Genomic DNA, 22,075 nt, shown 5'->3' with positions numbered 1-22,075 from the left:
ATGCAACCTTCTTCCCCTCTCAACAAGAATGGGATAGGAACCTTTGCCTAGGTTCCACCTCCCCCGGTCTATGGAGGACCGATCCCTACACCGCATATTAATAATCTTGGTCCTCCTCCTAAGCTTGTTAAGGGGGAGTTTGCTAACTAGGTGTTTTGCATTAAGTCTCATTTGAATCACATCTCAACACATTTATGGAGAATCATTGAGAAAGGCTTCTACCCGCATGACCCAAGCAACCTCACGCCAAGAGAAGAAGCAAACAATCAATATAATCATTCCGCATTGTTCATTCTTCAGTCTACGGTGCCTCCTGAAGATCTTCCTCACTTGCGTCCCTTCACTCGTGCCAAGGACTATTGGGAGCACATCATGGTGATGTACAAGGGAAGCTCAAGCATTCAACGGTCCAACTATGAAGTGGTTCTTGATGAGGCCGATGTGTTTGTGATGAAGGAAGATGAGGACCCTCGAGATCTCTATCGAAGGGTGACAGCTCTTGTTGCTGCTCTCCAGGATCAAGGGAGCAAGGATGTGGATGACACATGGATCAAGCGCAAGTTTCTCAAGGCCATCATGCCATTCAACAACGCCATGTCATCTGTCATTCGTCAACGGCCAGATTTTCACTCCTTTTCCTCCGGTGAAGTGTTGGATGAATTCATTGCAATGAATACCATGAACAAGACTGTTGATAATGCTCTTGCTCTCATTCGGTCAAAAACAGCTTCCCCCATCCTTGCCTTAAAATCCAAGTGTGTTTCTGATGAAGAAGAGGAAGAGGAAGAGGATGGCTGCCTTGAAGAAAATAAGTATGCTTATCACGAGCACATGGCTCTTGCATCAAGGCAATTCTGGGGCAACAAGAAAAACTCAAGGCCCAACTTCTCCAAGAATAACTCGAGTGGGTCCAAGACAAGGCAGCGTGTGAGGACATGCTATAACTGCGGCAGTGTGAGTCACTTCGTGGCAGATTGTCCTTATGATAAGAGGGAAGACAATGGTGGCAAGCTCATTCACAAAGACAAAGCCAAGTCTTTCCCAAACAAGAACAACTTTTTCAAGAAACCCCATCCAAAGGTATGGTGGCACTTGAAGAGTACACCTCCGATGATGACGATGATGATATGGTGGCAACGGCTAATGTAGCCATTGCCACCTCCTCTCCCAAGGTGTCTCTCTTCGGCGCCCCCAACGACAACCACATCGCCAAGTGCCTTATGGCCAAAGGTATCGATCAGGTAACATCCATCATTAAGACCACCATCGCTATTGCTCCTACATTATTAAACCGTGTTGATGATAGTGTTGCTGTGGAACTTAATGAGCATGATTTTGACAAATTTTTGTGTAAAATCAAAGGAAGGTCTAAGAAGCATTGTGTTGCTCTTTTGGAACAGCTGTGTGAGGCTAATGACCTCATTGAGTTCCATGAGGAGACTATCTCCAAGTTGCAAGGACACAGTTGTGTAGCGACCCGACTCAAAATGAGTCAAGCCTCTGTGTATCTGTGCAATCCCTGGATCAGTATGCTGGCACACACAGTACATCAATGTATATATCAAAGTGCAATCACATGTAAATAGCGTAAAACTGATATATACCTTAAATATCTCAGCGGAAGCAGTCAAGGGAGTGGAGTCCCAATAAACACCAACGACAAGTTGAGTGCGGACCGTAACCCTGAATCGTACTCTTACTCGTCGAAGAAAATATTTGCAACATAAGACGTTGCAGCCGTGTAGGTCAGCATATTTAATATGCCAGCAAGTCACATATGAGAGGGGGTAAAATGTCATCTATACTATATGCATATATGGCAGGTGGGGTTGTAAGTTTTAGCGTAAAGCAAATTTTCTCCTACAACAAGAGGGGCTAAAAGCAAAATATTACTACGCTGTTGGTTGTTAATGAGATGGTTCTGCCAACCAGTTCTCATACCCAGGTTATCAATATTTCCCACATCAATATTATTATTTGTGTTGAGAATTTCAGATAAGTTCAGTTCCTTTGGCTCAATTTGTCCATGACCGTGGACACGTCTAATCGATTAGGTTTGAGTACTCTGCAGAGTTTTGCACACGTTCCCCACAAGATTTGATCGCCTCCGTGTATGTCCTCGCACTTCAGGGTGTTTGAAGACCGGATGCTCAAAACATGGTCTTTCAACGGGTCCCTCTGAATCCCTGTCGGTGCCCATCCAAATCCTACCGTTCTTCTACATCTGCTGGCACCGCCTGTCCAGAGTCCCTGCGTTGTCCAACCAAGCCAGAGCCAATAATGACTTGTGGCTGTGCAGGTAAGCCTTGGGTCTTGAAAATATCCGTCCGTCTCTTTGAGCCTGGGTGAAGCTTCCGCAGGATGTCATGGCACGTCTCCAGCATCCCGGGTCATCCACTGGTTTCTCCAGGGAGCCGATCAACCGTCCTTCACCCAGAGTTGCATTGCATCACGAGGTCTTGAAAAGTCTTGACTTGACCGGTCTTGGTTATTAAATTATTCTCGCATCACTCGTGATAAACTCTCAACCTGGATCCCGTCTACTCAAGCATAGCAATATGAAATTTGTCATCCCGGGCCAAGTAACGGGGTTGTTGGGTGCCTACCACATGATACTACAATATGTAACCATAATTTCCAAGTACCTACTCAGCATGCAAATTGGGCATAGGATGGTAGAACTACGATGCAATAAAACATAGGTGATACATGATCAAATGACTTTCCTGGTGATGTTGACGAAGAACAATTTTCGTTCTCCAGGAATAACTTGATAGACTACTCATCACTCTCCGATGAAATCTATATAACAACCATATCATTCACGTAAGCACTCATACTAGCAATCATTCTAGCAATCAAAACAAAAGAGAGAGCGAATACGAATCCGAAAGAAACTTCAACTAAAACTAGGAGTCTTCTACTACATCAAACACTAAATAGTTTTTTTTCTAACTGAAAATAAAAACATTAAATAACAAAGAACTAAGATATAAATTTAACCAAGAGAAAATAAAGTATTTTACATCAAACTATTTGAAAGTATTTCCAAACGGGATTTGAAACAGTAGAGAAACCAATTGCAAGTTATTAGAGAACTAGAATTGATTTCATGATAACAAATAAAATAAAAATAAAAACTTGTTGAGAACCTACTGTTTAACTAACATAAACTAAACATAAACTTTTTGAAATATAAAAGAAAATAATTTAAAAACAATTATAGAAAAAGAAATTGCCATAATCCTGAAAGAACTAAAACATAATCTGTTTTGGTAAAAAACCCAAGTAAAAATATTTAAAACAAATTGAAACTTAAACTACTGAAATATATGATCAATAGGAAACAGTAGCAAAAAGAATTAATTTAAAAGATATTTTTATACTCCCGGTATAAGCAAAACAAGATTTAAATCAAATCTGATCTAATTCAAATTTTAGAAATCCAACCATAGACAAACTATATATCTACGGAAACTACATAAAATTTTTGATCCAATGCAAAAAGAATCACCTAATTCGGAGTTATAGACTAATAGATATGAATTTTCTAAGATTGCAATTTTGTGAAAAAACTGCAATACGGGATTTCGTGAATCTCACCGGAGTTAGTCGCCGGAGTTGGAGAAGACGGCGGGAAGGTTGCTCCGGTGGCCGGCCGAGGCGGTGGAGGGGTCCATGCGATGGAGGAGGGCTCGGGCCGAAGGTTGGTGGCGTCGACGGGGCGTGGGGGCGACGGGAGGGAGCAGCAGGAGCTCCGACGAGTTCCTGTTGGAGGCGAACTCCGGTGAGGTGGGGGCTGCGTTCCAACGAGGGGAGGGGTTGGACTACGGGGAAAATTGGGAGAGGAGGTTCAGGGGAGTATTTATAGGGGCTCGTGGTGCTCGGAGAAGGAAGGAGCAAGGAGATCGGGAAGGTAGAATTTCTTGTCACCATTGCCATGGAAGGTTGTGTGAACGGCAGGAAGTAGAACGTGAGGAAGGAGATGATTCTTGTCGGGCCAGATTTGAAAAGGTCTAAATGGGCCAGCTCTATTTCCATTTAAAAGAGATATCTTTCCTATTTTCAAAAACCGGAAAGTAAATGATTAAAAAGGAAACCAAATAAATACGGAATATAGAGTTTCTATATACTAAAATTATCAGAAAAATATCTAAAAGTTGGACATTTTTCCACGGCCAAAATAAATTTTTTTTAAAAATGTTTTTTTAGAAAATCCCCTAAATGCTTTATTTCTTTTTGCAAATAATTACTGAAATAAATCTTCGGTGTCATGGCTCAAAATTTCAAAGAATATCCCCGGGTTTGGAGGGTCATGTTTCTCCTCTCTTTTTCTTGCTTGACAAGATATGGTTCCCGACATTCCGTGAGTGAGGAAGAAACAAAATGCAAAGCAAAATCAAAAGTAATTCCAATGCCACCTTGATTCAAATTCTTTATAGTTGAAGAAGTCATGCTATCTACTCTCGCTGATTTAAAAAAAAGAATTTGAATTCACAGGAAAAAGGGGAAAGTCATTTTATTCCCTCTCATTCAAAAGTTTTTAGAAAGTTTCAAATTTCACTCAAGTTTCAATCACTCAAACAAACAAACAATCAATCTTATAATTATATTAACATTCCAAAATTTGGGATGTTACAAGTTGTGACTATGCCCATGAGATTGTTGAATTATCTATTGCTCTAGAAGAAGAGCGTAGTCTTTGTTTGGCTCTTGAGGAGTCACACAACGAAGATTGTGCTAAATTACAAAAAGAGCTAGATCACACAATTGTCCTTACCCGTGTGCTTAAGTCTGAAAAGGCTGCACTTGGGGTTGGCCATGAAAGACTCATGGGAGATTTTGATACACTTGAAAAGGCCCACAAGGTCTTGAAAGGTGCACGTTTCTCCCTGAAGGAGTCTCATGATCAACTCCAAGAAAATCTTACCAAGGAGATCTCTACCTATCCTCCTTTTGTTTTAATTGATAATGCTTGTGCAACTAACCCATGTTGTGAGCATGTACATCTTTTGGAGGAAAATGCTAAGTTGAGGGATCAACTTGAGAAGGGCCTTGTGTCATGCATCCAAGGCGAGAAGAACCTAAATGACCTTTTGAGTAATCAAAAGGAAGTTGTAGGAAAGGAGGTACTTCGACTTACATCCAAGTCGAAAAGAAAAAGGAAGAACAAGAACAAGCAATCTCTTACTCTCAAGGACATCTTTGTCAAAGAGGGTGAGGTGAATCATAAGGAGAACATGAACAAGGTAGGGGATGGTAATGCCAAGAAGGGCAAAACCATCCCTACCAACACAACTGACAAATTTAATCCTTCTTATGTTTTATGTCGTGCTAGTGATGGGCATGTCTATGCCAGATTTTTTGGTTCTTATTATGAGACCATTGAATGGGCTATTTGGGTTCCTAAGACCCTTGTTTCTAACATCAAAGGACCCATTCAAGAATGGGTACCTAAAACCAAGCCTTGATCTATTGCAGGAGTTTGCTTCCGGTGGGGTGTCATGGTAGCTTGATAGCGGAGCAACAAATCATATGACCGGAAGCAAGGACTTGGTGGTGGACGTGCATCCTACCCCATCTATGCCCACCCATGTCCAATTTGCTGATGCTTCAACATCTAAGGTACTGGGATTTGGTAAGGTGGCCATCTCTCAAGATTTATCTATTGAGAAGGTCATGCTTGTTGAGTCCCTTGCTTACAATTTACTTTTTGTCCGTCAACTTGCAATTATGGGCTTTGCCACATTCTTTAATCTTGATATCGTGGCCCTTTTGTGGAGCAAGACTCTTAAAGTAGACTATGTTGGATATGTAAAAAATGGTCTCTATGTGGTGAACTTTTCACAGCGACCCACCAAGACTGTGACTTGTCTAATGGCTAAAGTTGATGTGGGCTGGCTTTGGCATCGCCGACTAGCCCATGTCAATATGAGATCTTTGCAAAGGCTTCTCAAAGGGGCAAGTTTGTGGACTAACAAATGTGAGTTTTGCCAGAGATCGTGCTTGCGGTGCCCGTATTGAAGGGAAGATTCATGAAACTGCTCATCGTTCCACGACTCTCATTTACACTAAGAAGCCCTTGGAGCTCCTTCATATGGATCTCTTTGGTCCTCCATCCTTTGATAGTCTTGGGGGCAGAACGTACAGCTTGGTGATTGTTGATGATTACTCAAGATACTCTTGAGTATATTTCTTCAAGAGGAAGAGTGAGACTCAACAGACCATCATTAACTTTGCTAATGAAGCTCAACGTCAACATGAAGCAAAGATTTTGATGATTAGAAGTGACAACGGCACCGAGTTCAAGAAATACACCCTAGATGAGTTTCTCAATTATGAGGGTATCAAGCATCAATATTCAGCACCATACACCCCTCAACAAAATGGTGTGGCGGAGAGGAAGAACCAGACGTTGATGGACGCGGCAAGAAGAATGATGGCAGAATTCAAATCTCCATACAAATTTTGGGCCGAAGCCATCAAGATAGCATGTCATGCATCCAATCGGCTATATATCCGCAAAGGCTTGAACAAGACTCCATATGAGATCCTCACAGGAAACAAGCCCAACCTCAAGTACTTCAGGGTTTTCGGGTGTAAGTGTTCCATTCTCAAGAAAGGTGTTCGTCTATCTAAATTTGATTCTAGAGCTCAAGAGGGCATATTTGTTGGTTATGCTACAAACTCTCATGCTTACCGTGTCCTCAACAAGTCCACCGAACTCATTGAGGGGACGTGTAACGTGGAGTTTGATGAAATAATGGCTACCAAGTGGAGCAAAGTGGTCTTTGTGATGTAGGTGATGAAATTTCTCCCCAAGCCCTAAGAAGAATGGGGATTGGTCAAATACTCCCCATTGAGGAACCCCTTGTGGCTGAAGGAGAAGGACAATGCTCTACTCAAGTGTAGCCATCACCCTCGCTAGCACCGCTTCCGATGAACAAAGTGAAGACCCTTAACCAAATGAACAGGATCATGGATGAGATCAACCACACGAAGATGGTGATGCACCAAATGATGTCCAAGTTCTAACACAAGGTTCCGAATCTGCTCAAGATCAAGATCAAGTGCAACCACAAGATCAAGATCAAGAGCAGCCACAAGATAAAGAACAAACCAGTGAGCTCGCTCAAGACGAAGATCAAGTTGATCAGGTGGTTGCTCCTCAATTTCCTACTATGGCACCTAAAAGGGGTCGCGATGCCAAGGCAGGGTCAAAACCCAATGACAAGCCAAACAACGTGATCAATTTGATGCTCCTCAATTAACTAGCGCGGAACTCCTGGAGCGTCGCGCAGCCAAGATAGCATCCAAGCTCAGGGTCAAATCACATCTTATGAAGAATATGCTTAGAAGCTTAAAAAGGGGAGTATCCACTCATTAACAAATTTAAAATTATTGTGAGCATCGCGCGTTTGTTTCGTATTGTGAACCTCAATAGGTATAGGAAGCGCTCGATGATGAGGATTGGCTTATGGCCATGCATGAAGAATTGAACAACTTCGAGCACAATCAAGTGTGGGAGTTAGTGCCAAGACCAAAGGAGGAATATAATGTCATTGGGACCAAATGGATCTTCAAAAGCAAGCAAGACGCCAATGGGATTGTGGTTCGAAACAAGGCAAGACTGGTGGCTCAAGGCTACTCCCAAGGCGAGGGTATCGAGTAGCCTATGCCCCTATTGCTCGTCTTGAATCTATTCGCATGCTTCTTGCATTTGCCTCTCATCATGATTTCAAATTACAACAAATGGATGTGAAGAGTGCATTTCTTAATGGTCCTTTAAATGAGTTGGTATATGTCAAACAAACCCCGGGGTTCGAACATCCCAAGCTCCCCAATCATGTATACAAACTCAACAAGGAGCTCTATGGCCTTAAATATGCCCCACGTGCGTGGTATGAGTACCTTACCAAGTTGTTGCAAGATCGTGGGTTTCAAATTGGACAGATCGATCCCACCCTTTTTACCAAAAGGGTCAAAGGGGATTTGTTCATATGCCAACTATGTGTTGATGATATCATTTTTGGTTATCCTAACGAATCTTTCAATGAAGAATTTGTTGCACTAATGACCGGGAAATTGGAGATGTCAATGATGGGTGAGCTAAAGTTCTTCCTCGGATTCGAGATTAAACAAGGCTTAGAAGGAACCTTCATCAAACAAGCCATGTACACCCAAGACATGCTCAAGAGGTTTGAGTTGGAGGATGTCAAACCGGTCAAATTTCCCATGCCAACCAGATGCAAGCTTGACAGTAATCCCGATGGTAAAGGAGTGGATCAAAAGGTATATCGCTCCATGATTGGATCCCTTCTTTACCTTTGTGCATCTAGACGGATATCATGTTGAGTGTAGGGATTTGTGCTCGGTTTCGATTTGCACCAAAAGAAAGCCACCTTGCGGCTGTCAAACAAATATTTCAATATTTGGCTCATACCCCAAACTTTGGCCTATGGTATCCCAAAGGAGAAATAATCAATCTAGTGGGCTATTCTCACTCAGATTGCGCAGGAGACTGTGTGGAGAGGAAGTCAACATATGGAGGATGTCAATTTCTTGGTCGTTCGCTGGTAAGTTGGTCTTCAAAGAAGCAAAACTGTATCTAACTGTCTTCCACCGAGGCTGAGTATGTTGCAACTGCAAGTTTTTGTGCATAGTTATTATGGATGAGGCAAACTTTAAAGGATTACGGTTTCACTTGTGACAAAGTGCCTCTTCTATGCGACAATCAAAGTGCTATCAAGATTTCCCTCAATCCGGCGCAACATAGCAAGACCAAGCATATTGATATTCGTCATCACTTCATCCGTAGGCATATCAAGCGTCGAGATATTGAGGTCAAATTCATCAACAGTCAAGAGAAACTTGCAGATATTTTCACTAAGCCCCTAGATGGAGCAAGGTTCTGGGAATTAAGGCATGAGCTAAATATCATTGATTCAAGTAATGTGGATTGAAACTAGGCACTCTGCACCTCACTCTGCATTATATCTTGTTCTAGGTGTAGGCATGGACATAGGGGGAGTGTTGTTCAACCAATGAACTTTCCCTCCCCCATTATGCATAAATCGATCAAGTCCTTCACATTAGCCATTATTGATGGCACTTGTGCTTCAAAGATGAGCTTTGGTCATGAACCCAAGGATAATTATTCGCGGTGTCATATCATTTGTCTCAAACATAGGTGGCTCCAGCCACCTCCCCCTTCCTGCAAAAGAGGGTTCTGACAATACCAACCAGTGTATTTTGTTTGGTCTTCTATTCTAATTTTGTCTGGTATGTGTCCATAGTGATTTCTCGCAGTTTTGGCAATTTCTGGATTTTTTCTGCATTTTTCTCGCACGGTACAATCGTTGTGTCATCGGTACTACCGCTGTCTGGAGCGGTACTACCGCCTTTAGATTTTGTACCGCCTCAGGGGGAGCGGTACTACTGCCGCATGCGGTACTACCGCGATGACCAGAGAGGTATTATTGCGATGACCAGAGCGGTACTACCGCCGCAAGAGGTACTACCGCTATGCCCAGTGCAGTACTACCGCCCTACCCATGCCCTCGGGGGGTATATAAGAAGGGGGTAGTTTTTCTGCCCCATTTGTTCCTCTCCCGTGGAGCTCTCTCTCTTTCTCTCGAATCTCACCACAAGAGATCTCCCTCCGAGGCGCTTCTCCTTCCGTTCCAGTTGAAGGGATTTCCCCCTTTCTCCTCCTTGTGCCATGGATCCCGGTACTGCCCTATCCTCCTTCTCTTGTTTTGGTAGGGTTAGCGGCTTGGTGTCTTGGCTCCATTGTTATGGCATGATTTGTCTCATTCATGGACGGGACTGTTCCATTGTGTTTTGTTGAATATATTATGCATAGTTTGGGTCTTCGGTTGTATTAAATCAGCAGCATCATTGTTAAACCTATTTTCTGCTCTGTGATATTTGTAACCACGCGGTACTACCGCTCGTGGAGTGGTACTACCGATGTGCCTTGTATGCATGATCTAAGTTGGTTCCATCTGATTTTTCTCCTATGTTTTGGACTTTGCCATGACTTCTTTTGTCGTTTTCGCGTGTTTGTGTTGCGTATCATAGGTGGTGGCTTCCGTCGCGCAAACCCGGTTCGTGACACCCAGTCCAAGAAGTTCCGCAACTCTGAAACCTGGAAGGTTCCAATCCACTGAAGCACAATATCAAGAAGACTGCATCGAAGGACAAGGAGGCCAACACTGACTATGACACTATGCCTCTTAAAGAGTATGTGTGGCGCTGAAAGATCAATCCTTATGTCACTGAGAGGGCTTAGATCAAGGGCTGTGAGCTGTTCCGGTCCAAGCAGCAAGTCCTCATATATCAAGATGACGTCCTGACTCAGAAAAAAATCTATGTCCCGGTGCAGTGGATTGATCTTAACCATCTCCAGAGGGATCCTGAATATTTTGGAGAGGCCTTGGATATTATACAACAGTTGGGTATTGAGGACCTCATCACCTTTCGGTATGATTTCGATCTAGAGATAGTGGCACAATTCTATGTCACTGTCCACTTTCATTCTGATGTGGATCGTACAATTACCTGGATGACTAATGGCGAGAAGATGTCTGGCTCTTGGGTTGAGTTCCTGAAGCTTCTGCATGTCCGTGACGAGGGGCTAGATAAACCTGTTGGTTTGCACCCTCATGCCAACCCTGATGCTACCCCAAGGAGAAGTTGATGCCCTTCTATCTTAGGAAGAATGTGCTCCCATCCTTCTTGGATGTCATGCAAAGGATCTTCCGCAACCCTCTGTTCCCTTAGGTTGGCAACAAAGATCAAGTTCATTCTTATTTGGTGGACAAGCTCCTTATGTGTGAGGAGGGACGGACGAGGAACACTGGGCCACTAGATGTGTCTAATGTGATGTTTTGCAAGCTTCAGATGACAATATACAATCTTAAGGTTCCCATCTATGGGCCTTACCTGTACTACTTCATCAAGACAAAGAGGTCTGAGTCCTTTCCTCCCATGCCCTTCCCTGCTGCCACTGGGTGTTTCAGCCATGAGCCCATCAAGCTGCGCCAAAAAGATAAGTGGGCCAACACCTACACTTCACGTACTGCTGATCGCATGGAGATTGAGGAGAAGGCTACTGCTGCTGAGGATGAGGGCAGCCCTGCCTCACATACCCGTTCTTCTGCTGAGCCATCTTGGGCCAAGAAGCTGAAGGACCAGATGAGGACCTTATTTTGCATGCACGCGAAGGGGCAGTATATGACTCATGTGGCCCATAAGGAGAGCCGTCAGAGGGATAAGCGTATCATGAGGAAGCTTGACATACACTTCTCGAGCGGATCTGAGGAGGTCATCACTCCAAAGCCTGATTGGATGTAGGTGAGAGATTTCTAGTGGGCTGAGTCTGCTCAGGAGGAGCCTGATGATGAAGATGAGGAGGTGACTGATTTGAAGGCTACGAAGGAATCTGATGTGGAGTCCGATGGTTGAGCTACCGCCTATGTCGTTCGCATCCTCTATGCCTTTTTGGTGTCCTGATGCCAGAGTGTTAGGGATTTGCTTTGGCTTTTTTTATTTTTCTGAGTCCTTCTTTGCTGAACTTGGCTGGTTTTATCTTGCCGGATAATTTATCATGAGTGTGAAGACTCTTAGTCATATGGTGTGATACATATGATATCCCTATATTATCTCTATCATCTCTCTATATGCTTAGCCTGTGAGGTCAGTTATGTTGTGCCCTTATCTTTATGCTCACATGCTATACCTTGCTTCCTTCCTCAGTGTTGTATCAGGTCATTGCAAGGAGTATCCGTCTATGATTACTAGGGAGTGCTTTTCCTTGGACTGTGTGCCTTGTTGTTCATAGCACTACTTTAAACATGCACACATCGAGGGGAGCGAGTCTCTAATTCATAGAATTTGAGTTTGCATATGTCTTCCTTATATTCTCTTTTGTGCAAATCCGGTGTTCTCATCAATTCACAAAAAAAGGGGAGATTGTTAGGGCATATTTTGTCCTAAGTGATTTTGGTGATTGATGACAGTACCTCTGCGGACTAATCGTGTGCATTGAGCATTTGAGATAATACATGGCAAGGCACAAGACGATTCGACACCCCTCGGTGATTTTGAAGCATGGTGGATTCTACGGTTCTCTTTGGTGGTTTTGAGTCGTCAGAATGACTTGCTATTAAGAGGAGGTCCGTGTGGGAAAGGTTTGGGTGGAATCAACACACACACACACTTTTTCTTACCACCATCTTTTCCTTGCAGCAATGGAGCTCCCACATATTCTCTCTCCGTGTCTCTGCAAAAGGGTCCAGCGGTAGTACCGCCCGCCAAGTGGTAGTACTTCTCACTGAGCGATAGTACCGCTCTGGATGGGCGGTAGTACCGCTTCGGGACGGTAGTACCTCTCTCTGAGAGGTTGTACTTCGTCGGACTTTCTGCGAACACTTATCCAGCGGTGGTAGGCCCGGTATTAGTATTTTTACTATCGTGGATTTGTGCCTACCAAGCGGTAGTACCGCTCCAGGCCTAGTGGTAGTACCGTTGGGGCTAGCGGTAGTACCGCTCCCTACCAAGCGTTAGTACCACTAGGGGAAGCGGTAGTACCTTGCTGAGGATGCTGTAAGTGGGGATAACGGTTGGATTTGTTCCCTCACTATATAAAGGGTTCTTCCACTCCAAGAACCCTACCTTTTAACCTTCTAAGACTCCATTGTTGCTCCTAAGCTCATTTGTGCCCGATCTCTCTCCCTATCCAATCATACTTGTTGATTTCTGAGAGATTGGTTGAGAAGGCCAAGATCTACACTTCCACCAAGAGATATTTGATTCCCCCCACTAATCCTTGCGGATCTTGTTACTCTTGGGTGTTTGAGCACCCTAGACAGTTGACGTTACCTCGGAGCCATATCCTTTGTGGTGAAGCTCTGTGGTCTAGTTGGGAGCCTACGAGCATTGTGTGGAGATAGCCCCAACCTTGTTTGTAAAGGTCCGGTCGCTGCCTTCAAGGGCACCAATAGTGGAATCACGGCACCTTGCATTGTGTGAGGGCGTGAAAAGAATACGGTGGATCTAGTGGCTTATTGGGGAGCATTGTGCCTCCGGACCGCTCCAACAGAGACGTACTTCCTGTCAAAGGGAAGGAACTTCGGTAACACATCCTCGTCTTCATCGGTTCCACGTGCGGTTATCTCTTACCTTTACTTCATGTATATTATTGTTGTTGTGTATTTGTTTCTTGCACTAGTTATCATGGTAGTTAGCATCATATAGCTTGCTCACCTAGTAGTTAATTTAGAGAACCTTTGTGTTGCTTTCTCTAACTTGTTAAGAAGAGCTAAAATTGGTAGTTGCCTATTCAGCCCCCCCCCCCTCTAGTCAACCATATCGATCCTTTCATTTGTGATGAGAGCTAGCCTAAAGTACATATGAGCGACTCCTTCACCATCCTTCATCTCAAACTTGTCAAGATAACTTTGTAGCACATCCAACTTAGATTCCCTGACGGATTCCATACCTTCATGCATATCAATCCAAGTATCCCATATTCCTTGGCATTCACAAGACAGCTGATTTTTTTTTTGAACTCTTCGGGGCATAAGTAGTTGAACAGACTGTCGCTTGTTTGAGAGTTGTATTGCAACATCTTCAATCTTCCATAATCTCTTCACGACCCGGATCCTTTCCATCACCGAAAAAATCACCTTGCAAACCAACACCAACAACATCCCAAATGGAGGGGTTATGACTAAGAATATGCATTTTCATCTTATGCTTCGAACTAGAAAATTTTGTACCATCAAAATATGGACCTCTATAGTGGTAATTTCACTCACTAGATGCCATACTCTCCTAGGTTGTCAAATCAATGCAATGGAGACCAAAGCTCTGATACCACTTGTAGGATCCGAAGTATGTCTAGAGGGGGTGATTAGACTACTTGATGAAGTAAAAAACTTAGCTTTTTCCCAATTTTAGTTATGGGTCAGTTTTAGCAATTGTAACTAGTCAAGCACACCCTACACATGCATATCTAAGAGTATTGCAGCGAAAAGTAATGACATGCAAATGTAAGTAGAGGGTAGGGATAGGAAGATCAAACATAAAGGTTGATATGGCAATTTTTGACATGGTTCCGATAGGTGGTGCTATCGTACATCCACGTTAGTGGAGACTTCAACGCACGAAGGACGACGATCGCGCAGGTCCATGAAGGGCTCAACCCACAAAGTATCCACAAAGAAGCAATCTTCACGAATTAGGTGATCTCCTTGCCCTTACAAACTTCTTGGGTCAACTCCACAACACGAAGTAGGAGGCCCCCAAGCAACACCTAACCAATCTAGAAGGAAGCACCGTCCAAAAGGTAATAGATGCGATAGAATGATGAACTCCTTGGTCTTATGCTTCAAAAGATAGTCTCCTCAACACTCAATCACTCTCTCACAAAAATTTTCATGGGTAGAAGAGATTGATTGGGTGGAAAGCAACTTGGGGAGGCTAGAGATGAAGTTTCAAATGGATGGATTGGAATATCTTGATCTCAACACATGAGTAGGTGGCTCTCTCTTAGAAAAATTGATATGGCAAGTATGAGTGTGTTTTGAGTGCTTCCTCTGCGAATGAGAGGTGGTGGATGGGTATATATAGGCATCTCCTAAAATCGAACTATTACAACATTATTTCCCAACTCGGTGAAACCGAAGTGAATCCCGGTGGCACAGATTTGCACAGAAGGTGGCAACTTTAAAATTCTCGATGAGATCGGTATAGGAATCTTGGTGGTACTGATATGGTTACCTAGGCCAGTTTCCAATTCTCGATGAGACCGATTCCAAAATTCCAAAATTCTAATTTTTTAAATCGACATACCATAAAGTTGGTTAGTGAATTTCGGTGGCACCAAAGTGGAAGTTGCTGGTACAGAGATTCTAGGGTTTGGCAAAGGTTCTGTCTCTAGAAAGTTGGTAGGGCCGAGTGGAAATTATTGGTGCCACCAATTTTGACGTTTAGTCTTTGGAAAGAGAATATTGTGGGAGAATGGTTGAGTATTTTTGGTGGCTATATCTAAGCACTTGAACAACTAATTCATCACAGATACCTCGTCCCCTTTTAATAATATTGGTTTTCCTATGGAATCAATTTCATTTCTCACAAATATAAAATGCACAGTCTTGTAGCTTGAAGCTTTGCCAATCCTGTTCCTTTCCTTGAATCAAGGGGTTTCTCCTCACAATCCTTTACCCAATGCATCTTTGAACTTTTCTGTAATATACTTGGATAGAATCATTAGTTCAATGGCACATATGTTGTTATTAATTACCAAAACCACGTTAGGGAGAAATTGTGCTTTCAGTAACAAGGTACAAGGGAGACGATATTTATCCAGGTTTGGGCCCTCTTGAAGGAGGTAAAATCCTACGTCCTCCTCTTGTTTATATTTATGTTGGAGTATCGAATACAAATTTGATCTACCTCAAGATCGTATGTTGTGGTCTAAAACCCTAGGAGTAATGATCTTGATGTGCCTTACGGACTAAAGTCCTCTGCTTTTATCTAGATACCATGAGTAGTAGGGTTACACAATGTCGGTTACACCAAGGAGTGAACATGTCGATAATATCATCTTGACTTGGAGCGTATACCAAGGTTGTAGAAGAATCTATTATGGATACGACATCATCTTGTAATTCGTCCTTCAATGATAATCACATGGCTGCCCATGAGTCTGGCCCATAAAAATAGGTCAGCGGCCCGAGGACCCTTTAATCCCGGACTCCCTCACCAAGCTAATAAGCTTGCGCATGAGGTATCTAGATGCGTGTCTATTATTTATGAATGTTGCATTGGGTCAATGAACCCCTAGCTTCATCCTAACACTTATTATGAACCATGTAACTTTTATGGTTATTGAATAAAGCGTGTCACATGGATTCATGTAAGAAAATCATCTTTCGACGATGGTCTAAGGTAACGATAACAGGTGAAGAGGCTAGAATAGTATGTGGGGGCTGAGTGTCAAACAGAGGTGGTGGTGGTGTGGAGATACCGCAGTGGTAGCTCTTCTCGTCTGCTTCCTCCCTAAAAATATTTGAAGTTGTAGGTTTGTCCTAAGTAAAACTATTAAAGTTTGACTAATTTTATAGAAAAAATACTACCACCTCTCGGGTTATCTCCCCGATTTTACCTATGGGTGCAAATTGGTGAATCATAGGGCATGCTCCAATAATTTTTTAATTAGGTTTCCCAAATTACATCTTGTTTTAAGTACACTCCCAAACTTTAGAGTTTTCTTTCACTGATTTGTATATCAAGCTATATTCTCATCTGCATATTATTGGCTACGTTTCACGGGTCTTTGGCATATCAAAATTTATGAAAACATTAAGGGAGTCCTAGGTTGAACCACATTCATCATGACGCACGCCCGAAACTTGTATCTTGGAACCCCCACATTAATGAACATGTGGAGTACATACAGAAAACACGAGAAGTACTGATGCATTTACTTGTGAAGTGTACACACCGATTTGGGAATTACATGCAATGATTTCGGAGGTACACAATAAACTAGAAATAACTACACAAACTAATGCTATAGACACAAACACACAAATTACATGGCCAACACATGAGAAATACGCATAGGAAAAACACTACCATGCTCGAAACAAACTCACAGTCGCATGGGAAGTACAAAAAACATAGAAAGACTAACATGACTAACTTTTGAAGTACGCATAGTTCGATGGAAAGAACACATACACTATAATGTGAAGTACCCTTGATGTTAAGAAAAAGTTTGCCCCTAGGCTTGGGTTGGATAGAAATATGGTCGCCCTAGCCCCACCTCTAGGACAACCCTTATGTGGAGGCGGTATACAATATGCGGTGATGGTAAGAGTGGGACAGGGAAATATTGTAAATGTGGAGATGGAGTAGACTGACAAGGGGAAATTCTAGACAATAAACAACATACAGGAAGTGGTGATCCCATCTGATCTTGTTCTTCCCATTTAGGTGTCATTTTCAAAACATCTTATCTTCTTCTTGTTTCCAAATCATGAATTCATGCAAATTCATCACTGCAATGCGGTCGATTACAAGCGTGAGGGGCGTAATTGTTCCTACATGTGATCGAGCAACACATGTTACAACACAAATTAGGACCATGTATTGCATATGTGCTACATGTTTCCCAATTACCATATAATCATCACATTGTTATGTGTTGTTTAATGTATAGGAGTCGTGGTGTGAATTAGGAAAGGAAGAAGACCAAGTGCAGAGTAGATAAAGTGAGAAACAACTCATGAAGTTTCATCCCGCTAACGTAATGTCCCCTAGCGATGCACAATCACACCCGAGATGGGTTGTGCCCGCAACATAGCTCACATTCATTTGGTAGAGTCGTAGCCTTAACATGTGTATAGTCACGTTGTATTAGTGCCCTTGCGCTAAATAATTATTTATTAGCATAGCTCAATTGAGAAAGGAAAATAAATAAATAAAGGGTCATTTATCACCATTTGCACTATTTCAAATCTGCAAGCAACAATTACATCTTGAAAAAAAATCTTAAATGTTTTATATAGAACAGTTTTTGGTAACATAATAGGGCGGGGGACACATGAGATAGCCCAAATAGGGGCATTTGAACTTCTACCCCAAGTAACTTCATAGTTTGATGTTTTCCCCTCTCTTACAAGGTAAGAGGTCACTTGTCCTATCGAAAATATTAACTTCGATCTTTTCTACTTTGAGAATTACCCTAAATTATTTTATTTTGTTTTCTTTTGAGGATAAATGGTAAAAAAAAGGTTTATAGAAGCACCCCTAGTCCTCTACTCCCCTAACTCAATGCCACAAACGGAAGAATCACTTATCTATGTGATTGCATGAACAAAAGGATTAACAGAGTTGTTCGTCCACATTGTTCGTGGTTACTGTTGCTTGTCATCGCCTGATAATGCAACTCACACACGCCACAACAGCTTCTTGTCCAGTTGGTAGTTCTAGCTCCTTGTAGCACAATGATGACCCACAAGTATAGGGGATCAATCGTAGTCCTTTTGATAAGTAAGAGTGTCGAACCCAACGAGGAGCAGAAGGCTCTGATAAACGGATTTCAGCAAGGTAATAACTGCAAGCACTGAAAGTAGCGGTAACAAGTGATTTTGTAGCAAGGTGAAACATAGCAAGCAAAGAGTAATAAGTAACAAGTAGTAGCAACGGTTCAGCAAGTGGCCCAATCCCTTTTCCAGCAAGGGACAAGCCTGAACAAAGTCTTATAGGAGGAAAAACGCTCCCGAGGACACAAGGGAATTTTTGTCATGCTAGTTTCATCATGTTCATATGATTCGCATTCGTTACTTTGATAGTTTGATATGTGGGTGGACCGGCGCTTGGTTACTGCCCTTACTTGGACAAGCATCCCATTTATGATTAACCTCTCTCGCAAGCATCCGCAACTACAAAAGAAGAATTAAGGCAAAGTCTAACCATAGCATTAAACTAGTGGATCCAAATCAGCCACTCACGAAGCAACGCATAGACTAGGGTTTAAGCTTCTGTCACTCCAGCAACACATCATCTACTTACTACTTCCCAATGCATTCCTCTAGGCCCAAATATGGTGAAGTGTTATGTAGTCGACGTTCACATAACACCACTAGAGGAAAAACAACATACACCATATCAAAATACCGAACGAATATCTAATTCACATGACTATTATTAACATGACTTATCCCATGTCCTCAGGAACAAAAGTAACTATTCACAAGACATAATCATAATCATGACCAGAGGTGTAATGAATAGCATCAAGGATCTGAACATAAACTCTTCCACCAAGTAATCCAACTAGCATCAACTACAAAGAGTAATCAACACTACTAGCAACCTTACAAGTAGCAATCGGAGTCGCGGGACGAAGATTGGTTACAAGAGATGAACTAGGGATTGAAGAGGAGATGGTGCTGATCAAGATGTTGATGAAGATGCCTCCCCTCTGATGAGAGGAGTGTTGGTGATGACGATGGAGACGATTCCCCCCTCCGTGAGGGAAGTTTCCCCGGCAGGACCGTCCTGCCGGAGCACTAGATTGGATCTGCTCACGTTCCGCCTCGTGGTGGCGGCGAAACCACGAAAAAGCTCCCTATTGATTTTTTTCCAGACCAGGACGCTTCATATTGCAAAAGAGGGGGGCCAGTGGGCCGTCAGGCAGCCCACAAGCTTGCCCACCGCCACCAGGGGGTGGTGGCGGAGTGGGGGCTTGTGGAGCCCTGGTGGCCCCCCTCCGGTAGTTATTTCGCCCAGTATTTTTAATATATTCCAGAAAAAATCCACGTAAATTTTCAGGGCATTTGAAGATGTGCAGAATAGTGGACTAGGATTTGCTCCTCTTCCAGTCCAGAATTCCAGCTGCCTGAATTCTCCCTCTTAAAATAAACCTTGCAAAATAAGAGAGAAAAGGCATAAATATGGTACCACAAGTAATATAACAGCCCAAAAAGCAATAAATATCAACATGAAAGCATGATGCAAAATGGACGTATCAACTCCCCCAAGCTTAGACCTCGCTTGTCCTCAAGCGAAAACCAAGTTCCATAAACATGTCCACATGTTGAGGGACGAAGGTGTCGATAAAACATAATCCGGACATGAGGGCATCATGATCACACATAGAACAGCAATACATCTTAAAGATTCTTATGGGAAAGTAACAATTCCTTCACAAAGCAAAGCATGAAGCAAAAACCTTACCGAGAATTAACCAATAATAGTCCATAGTCATTGAAGCAATTGCAATTTATCACAACATCAGAAAGAGTCAAATAAGAACTTGTAAGGCAAACCCACATACTCAATCATCTCTTTTGTTTTCCACAATTGTTACAACTCACGTGGTACTCATGGTGTCAAAGTTTCAGCTGGACACAGAGGAAGATAGGGGCTTATAGTTTTGCCTCCCAACGGTTTACCTCAAGGGTAAAGTCAACAATAATAAAGCATGAGTACTCAACTCCAAGTTGATATATGAATATAGATCTTTCCCAAGCATGTGACGGTAGCCAAGACAAAGGCAAAAAGGGAATTGGTGATGATCACCATGACTCTTACAAGGGTCAAAAGTAAAGGTACAAGATAGGCCCTTCGCAGAGGGAAGCAGAGGTTGTCATGCGCTTTTGAGGTTTGAATGCGTGTCCTCTTAGTGCGGAGGAACACCACTTTATATTGCCTCCTGTGATAAAGAACTTTATTATGCAGTGTGTCGCTTTTATGTCTTCCTCATCACAGATTCGTACATAGTTTATTTTCCACACACTAATAGATCATGCATATTAGAGAGCAATTTTTATTGCTTGCACCGATGACAACTTACTTGAAGGATCTTATTCAATCCATAGGTAGGTATGGTGGACCCTCATGGCAAAACTGGGTTGGAGGTTTATGGATGCACAAGTAGTATCTTTACTTGGTGCGGGAGTTTTGGCTAATATGAGGTGGAAGCAAACGTCACATTCTAAGGGATTTCTAATCATATAACATTGTTTGGAACCAAGCAAACACAATTCATTATGTTGTCTTCCTTGTCCAACATCTACTCCTAGGCATGTAATAGTTTGGTGAGTGCTCACAATTGTAAAAAGTGTCTAAGATGATATATTTATATGTGAACCTCTCTTTCCTTATTACTTCTTATTAATTGCAACAATGACTAATGTCTATGTTGATTTATTCTCAACAAGTTTCAATCATCATACGTGTCATAAGTGAAGTTATCACTTTCCATAAGATCGTCTCATGATCTTTCATGCTATCGTTCTTTTCATACTTTGATCATGGCACAAAGCAAAGCCCTTGACTAAGAAACTCTTTATTATATAGCTCGTAAGCTTGAATACATCGAGGGAGAGACAAAAGAAAAAGACTCAAACTAAAAACTAAAGACTTATTCCTCTAAAAGAAGAAACAAAAACTGAAAAGGAAATAACTAAAACAAAGGTAAAAGCAAAAGATATAAAGCTGATACGATACCAGGGCAACTCCCCCAACCTTGGTAGAATCCAAGGGGATTGCCCATACTAATGCTTAGTTGTCATCCTTTGGTGGTGATGGTGGTGTTGTTGGAGTAGTCTGATTCTCCGTCTTCCAAGGCATAGGTGCTCCATCATGGCAGGATGAACGAGTCGCCGGAATCCTCAAATCTGCTGCCAACCTTATTGATTTAAATCTGTACTCATACTCACAGTTTTGGTTCTGCAGGTCATAGATCTGGCCCTGAAGTTGGTCAACCCTATTGTAGAGCCTGGAGAGGTGTTTCCCAATATCAATGGCATCCATCTTGTGATTGCTAGTGAACTCCGTGATCATCGTGTGGTTGGTGTTGAGTCCATGCTCCACCATCCCTAGGCACTTGAAGACTTGTTGCTCCATTGCTTCGAGCCTCGTCTCCTTGCTTCCGGTCTTCTTAGGCTCCTCAACATCACGGATGTGCAACATCCCCTCGCTCATCTTGATAGATTGAGGATGTTTTAGCACTTCCGTGAGGTAGGGATTGATGACCTTCTCGAAGATCTTGTCCTTAGGAGCGTTTGGGGAAGTCATGATGATCTAGATCTGCGGCAAAAACAAGCTCGAAACGAAAACAGAGGAAAACTGCGCGATACGGAGATCAAAACCTTCGGGCGACTATATATTGATTTTTTCTGGGCTAGAAGGAGTCGTCCGCAAGAAAACGGAGTCCGGGAGGCACACGAGGTGCCCACAAGCTTGCCTACCGCCACCAGGGGGTGGCGGAGTGGGCCCTTGTGGCTGCCTCATTCGCTCTCCGGACTGCTTTTTATTTTTCTAATTTTCCAAAAATTCCAAAACTGAGGAAATTTCCTATTGGAAAAGTATCGGAGTCCAATTTCTTGCCGAAATAGATACATCTTCGTTTTCAAGGTCTGAAACAGGCTGATAAACATCCCTTATGTACTCCTCTGGAGTTACGACATTGATGATATTGGTCTCAACATTTATGGGAGTAACATAGATGTAATGCTTGATTCTTTGCCCATTTACCACTCTAGGAAAATTT

Source organism: Hordeum vulgare, chromosome 3H (assembly GCF_904849725.1).
Source record: "Hordeum vulgare subsp. vulgare chromosome 3H, MorexV3_pseudomolecules_assembly, whole genome shotgun sequence".
NCBI lineage: Eukaryota > Viridiplantae > Streptophyta > Magnoliopsida > Poales > Poaceae > Hordeum > Hordeum vulgare.
The sequence above is the reverse complement of the archived record's forward strand: the minus strand, read 5'-3'. Positions refer to the sequence as shown.